The sequence below is a fragment of the Nematolebias whitei genome, chromosome 1 (assembly GCF_014905685.2).
Source record: "Nematolebias whitei isolate Nwh7 chromosome 1, NemWhi1, whole genome shotgun sequence".
Taxonomy (NCBI): domain Eukaryota; kingdom Metazoa; phylum Chordata; class Actinopteri; order Cyprinodontiformes; family Rivulidae; genus Nematolebias; species Nematolebias whitei.
In genome coordinates, this window is record NC_056498.1 from 84,134,178 (window position 1) to 84,141,338 (window position 7,161).

Sequence of the window (7,161 nt, forward strand, 5' to 3'; positions counted from 1 at the left end):
TATTTGTGAAACTGTCTGTTATTATTTTCATATTTTGCCAAATTAATGTAAATGTTTGATGTTAAACTTTGATTCTGAAAATAAATGACTCCATTCATTTGGTGGGTCAAAGGTAAATAACGTCTCTCGTTACATTTCTGTCAAATTCAATACACGACATTACAGTCAGAAAAATGAAGAACTCGTGAATATAGTATGCATATAAACGGGGATATATTGTCATACTACAACTAGTGACACGTACCTACGTGACTCACTACAGATAGATCAACCCCAAAATCCCCCAACTCAGCTTCCTCCATGGACGACGTGCTGATGGGATTGAGACTGCAAACAACACAGATAAAAAAACATTGAGTTAATAAGATTATAATTTTAAATTAAAAAACTTAATTAGATCACAATAATACAATACCACTTCTTGCACGGTCATCATATGAGGTGGTTGAATATCCTCTCTCACTCATCATCATCGTGTGGCAGGGCTTTAAATCTGGGGTTGGGCTTGTTGACGATCAGTTTTAGCTTTTTCATAAACTGCTGCTACAACTTTTTGGCTGAAGTGTTGATATGATGGGATGTCGTAGGCAGTGGGGCTCAAGATCTTTATGCTTAAAGCCGGTGCATCAACAACATTCGGACGTAGATCCATAGCTTTTAAAAACTCCTACAGCTTGTGTTATTGCTTGGGACCAATCTGAATAACCTGATAAAGGTTGTTTAAATGCTGCTATCGGTCTTAGAACCAAGCTACTTTCACATTTGGATGATGTCGTTTCAAGTGCGTTAACAAGTTAGACGTGTTTCCTGTGGCGGATCCAATCTCCGTGAAACAACGTCGACACACAGCTTTGAATTTGTCCACTTGTCTTTCAAAAAGAAACCATAATGTTCCCAAACAGGAGACCACAACGAGATGGCTTGTTCGTTGCCTGCTAGGCTGCTAATGCTACGTGTGCTGCAAGATGATAGTGCCGTGCTGAAACACGCTTAGGAACTTAGTTCCGCGACGCATAATCTCTCGTTAATAAAATTTAACGAGTGAAAAACAATTTGAAACGGTACGCACGTGGACCAAACTGAACATGCTTTACCGAAATGGTTCAATACACCCACGTGTACCGATACACCCCTACAGGATCAACAAAAATGCTCACATTTTGTTGTATAATTTATAAAAGTACTAATAAATGTGGCTGGTTTGCAGTTTGGAAAAGTTTAGATATTAGTGAAACATCATGTGTCAGTTGAACATTAAGTGGAAAAATCTTCTAAAAGTACGAAACCTAAATAGTGATTGCGTAAGAACCATTAACATGATCAAAATGTCAGTTTCATCATGTAAAGTTCACATTTCTGTGACCCGTTCAAACTTTGAATGATGTTTTCACTGTGAAATATATCTGAGCAGTCAGAGCAGAAGCTCCAAGGAGGACTTGTTCTTATTTTATTTTGTTTGTTTGTCTTATCAAAATCCTTGATGTGCACAAAGAAAGGTTTTACAGTTTTAGTGAATTTCATTCAGGTTTTCACTGTATTTCCACCAAAACTTATAGTACACTTATCCCCATAGAGCCTCATGTTTTGATGTTTAATTTGCTCCATTTTTAAGCATCATGTGTGAAAACAAATACTACAGGAGCATTAATGATATGCATTGGTCCCCTTAATAATAAAAATTTGTCTCATTTACTTCAGTAAATATGTCAGTTCAGTATCTCTACCTGAAAGAGCTGAGGACAACTGAAACTCATTCAGAGACAGTGATGCTGTCAGGTAGGATGTGCTCCCAGCTGCCCCTGTTGAAGTGATGGACACAAACTGGAAACCAGAAAGTCCATTTTCCACCCCTCTGCTTCGTCACAAACGACAGGAAGTGTGCACTCGACCCACAGCACCTCCAAATGGAACAGAGACACCCGCAGTGGGGGGTTGTTGTTGGGGCCTCAGGGTGCTGACAGGGACTACTGTTCCCCCAGACACACTCCACCTGTTGGTCATAAGTGTCTGACCATTACCATGATAGAAATCCAAGATCAAGTTTTCTTGAATTAGTTCTTTTAGCTCATGAAAGCTGCCCACTTTATCACTAAAACCACTTTGTTTGAACAAACTACTACACTTTCATCAGAAACTGCAAGTACAACACTTTAGCAGATTCATTTTCTAAACTCCTAAGACTTTAATTCTCATGTTCCAGCTGGCACTTTTTGACTCAACCTTTTGAGAGTCTCTTTCGGCTGCTCCTTTCTTCAGGGGTTGCCACAAGCGAGCAATCTCACACAAACGATTTGGCAGTTGTTTTACGTCAAATGCCCTTTCTGACGCAACCTGGACTCAAACCCGCAACCACAGGATTACAAGACTGCAGCACTGATCACAAAGTTTGAAAATAAAAACTTTAAAATTGTGTTTCATTTTGATTGAGCACCCTTTATGTTAGCATGGTTTTACATTTGTTTGGTTTTGTCTGGGGCAGCACGGTGGCGCAACTGGTAGAGCTGCTGCCTCTCAGCGAGCAGGTCCCTGGTTCAAACCCCGGTCCAGGGGCCTTTCTGGATGGAGTTTGCATGTTCTCTCCGTGCATGCGTGGGTTTTCTCCGTGTGCTCCGGTTTCCTGCCACAGACCCAAAACATGCATGTTAGACTGATTGGTAACTCTAAATTGTCCCTATAGGTGTGAGTGAGAGAGTGAATGATTGTTTGTCTCGTTTGTCTCTATGTGTCCCTGTGATGGACCTGCGACCCATCCAGGGTGTCCCCCGCCCCTCGTACAGTGATTGCTGGACATGGGCACCGGCGACCCCCGTGACCCAAAAATGGAATAAGCAGGTAAAGATAATGGATGGATGGTTTTGTCTGTTCTTGAAGTGTCTTCTGTCTCCCCGTGAGAAGAAGTTACCTGGTTCCTCAAAAGCAATTGTTCAGATCTTCTGAAGTACGGTCCTGTTGAAAACTTATGAACAATCAATATCCTACTTGTAGACAATGATTTAAACAACCTGACTTTAGAAAAAAAGGTTAATTTTGACTAAAGACATAACAATGGACAAAGTTTTAAGTTCTACAAAAGTGAAGTTCTTATATCTGGGTTTTGGGCACTGCTTTGTTGTATTTTTGGAACTTTTTTAGAGGTTTGCATGCTGGACTTGTGGAGCTCAAAGTCTCATCTGCTCCCCCTCACACAATCATCATCTTCTTCTTTCAGCTGCTCCCTTCTTCAGGGGTCACCACAGTGAACTAACTCACATGAAAACTTGGCAGTTGTTTTTTCACCGGATGTCCTTCCTGACAAAACCACAGACCACCGAGCTACCACAGCCCTCTGTGTGGAGCAGAGAGCTGCTATCTAGGGCGTCCAGGGGAGCAGATGGTGGGGGTTAAGGACCTTGCTCAGAGGCCCAGAGTGGAGCAAATAAGGGTGGAGAGAGGTGTGTTCTTTTCCTGTGTCTAGTGATAACCCTCAACATATGTTAACATATATTATGACATATATTAGAGACAGGACAAAATTTGGAAGTTAAAGGCTCAAAGGAAAAGCACCCCCTAGTGGCTGGCTACAGAATCATTTATAAGTCCCGCCCCTTCACGTAAACAAACGGGATATTTACCTGACGAAAGATAAAAACAAGATTTCAAACCATTTTTTTTAAGTTACTGATTTTTATTGATTCATGTTCAGTAGTCCCTCGGTTATTGCAGGGGTTACGTTCTACCCCCCACCCCCACACGCTTAGACAGCAAGTGGACATTCTGTCCTAGAAGTTGATGTAACAGCAAAATAAATAAATAAATAAAGCAACAAATAAACGGACCAAATTGTGATAACTAATGCAATCTGGATTGTAGCTTCACCACAACTGAGGCCAGGACATTTCAGAAGTGATCCAAGAAGTGAGAACTGACAAATGAACAACATAATCATGGTCCACCAAGACTTACTGATGAATGTAGGAAAAGAAGACCAGCTGTATGTTGTTGAACTTATAGACAAGCTGCTGGAAGTAACTGGTAAATGGACTGTACTTATATAGCTCCTGTCTATTTAATCAAGATACTCAAAGCTCTTCACAATCGTCCCTCATTTATCACAGGGGTTACGTTACGGACACCCCCGCAAAAAGTGAAAAACTGCAAAGTAGGAACGCTATATTTATTTTAGTATTTCTATATTTTAAGGCTTTATAAACCCTTCCCACACTCTTACAATGTTCTAAACACGTCATTTTAACAACATACGCAGATGTACTGAACAGTACTACAAAATTTTATATGAGGGATTCACCAGCCTTGGTCCGGTTCTAGTCGGGTTCTGAATGGCTCTCTGCAGCCGTTGAGCACCAGACGCTTTTGGAGAGAGCCGGACCTTTGGAGAGCCAGCCCAAAACCACACAATGGTCCTGATCAAGTCCAAATAATCCAGACGGATCCGGATAAAAATGTCCGGGTGAGCTCCGGAGAAGACACCGGACCTCCAAGCAACGCCTCCCCACTCGAGAGGCCTCATGGTCCAGCAAGCAACACTCAGATTGACCGAAGAGGCTGGAACTAGTACTGGTCCAACTCCCGGTCGGTTCCATGTGGCTGTCTGCATCCACTGAGCACTCAAGTCACTATGAATAATGACAGAACTTTTTAGTCAGGTTCAGATCTGATCAAAACTTTCCCTCCATTTCTGTAGAAAGCAGCAGCCGGAAGCACTGTTGGCTTCTGGGTAATGTAATTGTTTTGACTGGAGTTACAGTATAGGCTTATTGAAAGAAAACTACAAAATGGCGGGGCTTGTCTGAAGTATTTTTTTTTTGTTAACTATTTATCCTGTACCCTCCCAATCACGCAATATTAAAGTTGACAATCGTTGAAAAACCACAAAAGAGCGAGTCCGCGAAAGTCGAACCGCTTCGACAAACGTAGCGAGGGACTACTGTAGTTCATGTCTTGCTACATGTTTGAATATGCATTTTTATAATGTACTTATTTGAAGCTTAAAGAGTGACATCATGTTACACTGTGATTGAAAACATAACAGCCTGTCAGCTTGGTGGGGAGCAGTACTGCTGCACGTTCCCAGTGCACAGACTCTGGTTTCAAAACCACTATGCAGGACTGGTATACCAAACATTTTAGCTTCATCTTGAGATAATAGCTGTCAGTAGAGTTGCTTCATCCATTTTTATTCATGTCAGTGATTATAATATTTGTCTGGTTTTGACCAAATTAATAATTTAATAGCTAGTGGAGCTCTGCTTTCTTAAAACAACTTCAGTCACAAAACATGTCATAGCTTTCATGCAGATGTTAATTTATAAACATTAACACTTTCTATCTTATTACATGATTTATCTAGTAGAAGTATCATGATATTCCTGCAAATAGTACCCAGGGCTGCAGTAAAAGTGGTATCTGTTACAAGTTGTGCTTGCAAATACTCACATAATTTTATGTAAATAACCATATAATGCAAAACTGTCAAGGATAAAAGGTTATAAAACAACATTCACTTGAATCACTGATTCACTATAAATTTGGAGCTATTTTAAATTGACAGCAATCCATTTTAGTCTGTCTCAAATTAGATTAGCCATAAACTGGTCAATCCAATTAGACTTAGGTCGTTTTCACACCTGATACGCTGGTAGACTCTGTTCGATTGGAGACCATTATTCACAACATTTATTTACGTTTTCAGCTGGTGTGGTTCACATTCACACTGCACTGAGTCAGTCGAGCCAGCCTGCCCCCCCCCCCCCCCTCACCTGTGGGGGCGCTGCACCAAGAACTACTGAAGGAAACGACACAAAAACCTCTGAAGAAGACGCTGAGCGCAACTTACTTCTGGAAATAAAAACAAAAACGGAGTGGCATCAAATTTGAGCAGTTTTAGGATTTCTGTTTTGTCATTTTTCAACAATGGACTCAGCATGAGTGGAAGATGAGGCAGAAGATCATGGAGAATGTTGTTTTCCACACAAGGTGGCTGACAGCTCCATATGAGGTAAGAGAAATGCGTGTTTGTTTGTCTTGCACTGTAGACAACCTTCCTGCATTTGGAGCGGTCTCCGGTCCACTTGCATTCACACTGCATTTGAACCACATTCGAGTTCACTTCAACCGAACCGAAACCTAGGTATTTAGGCAGACCAGACTTCTTTTTTATGGTCCGCATCAGAGTTCGATTGATCTCCTCGATTGAACACCTCCCCAAACGAACCAGACTTTCTAGGCAAATGGACTAGCGTTTGATTAAAGTGGACTAGAGTTTGATTAAAGTGGACTAAACAGGCCTGGTGTGAATGCACCCTAAATCACAAGTTGTTTTTTTTTAAAGTCACTTACACTGTAGATCTACAGCAGGTAAGACATTATTTGTTCATAATTTTTCTGCATAGTTCCACTTCTAGATTCACGTCATGGTTGTAATTCTTTATTGTTCTAGCTGCATATTTGGGTGTTATCCTGTCAGATGAGTCTGAGCTGATCAGAAAACTCCCAGTTCAAAAACTAAAAAGCTACATCTGAAAACGACAAATAGAAAACTTGTCCTGATGAAAGTATCTCTGAGACATGTTAAAGTCTACATCACTCAGGTTTCTATGTTGGCTTTCTTCAGCATGAAGTTTATTACAAATGCCAGAGTGTCATTTGAACACTGGTGGTTTACTGATAAGTGACATGATGGATTGTGTTTCGTCTAACATGAAACATTTCTCACTTGATCTTGAGATGGATTGTAACATTGCAGCTCTGTTGTTGTGTCTATGACCTGCAGCTCTACCAACACATGTTGCCCTCCTTTGTTTCTGCACAGTCGGCCCTGCTGACAGACTGACCACTTTTAATAACTGTGTCATTGAAAGGGATTTGAACAGTGTTGCATTTAAATCTCCTTTGGAATTCATTCAAGTGCAATAATTTTAGATTGCGTCATTAGTTCATGTGTTCTCTGAACTCAAATCACTGAACTGTGCTCTCTGCAGAACATTATTATCTAATATAACAGTAAAGCGTGACGAACGTTAGCTGTTTTAGATTAATCCAAAAAAGTTCAATCTGGTCCTCTGGACATTCAAAAAAACAAAAAATAAAACAAAGCAAAAAAATATAGAAACGTTTTGTCTCTCATCCAAGAGACTTCCTCAGTCTGAGGTGCTGTTTTCAGCT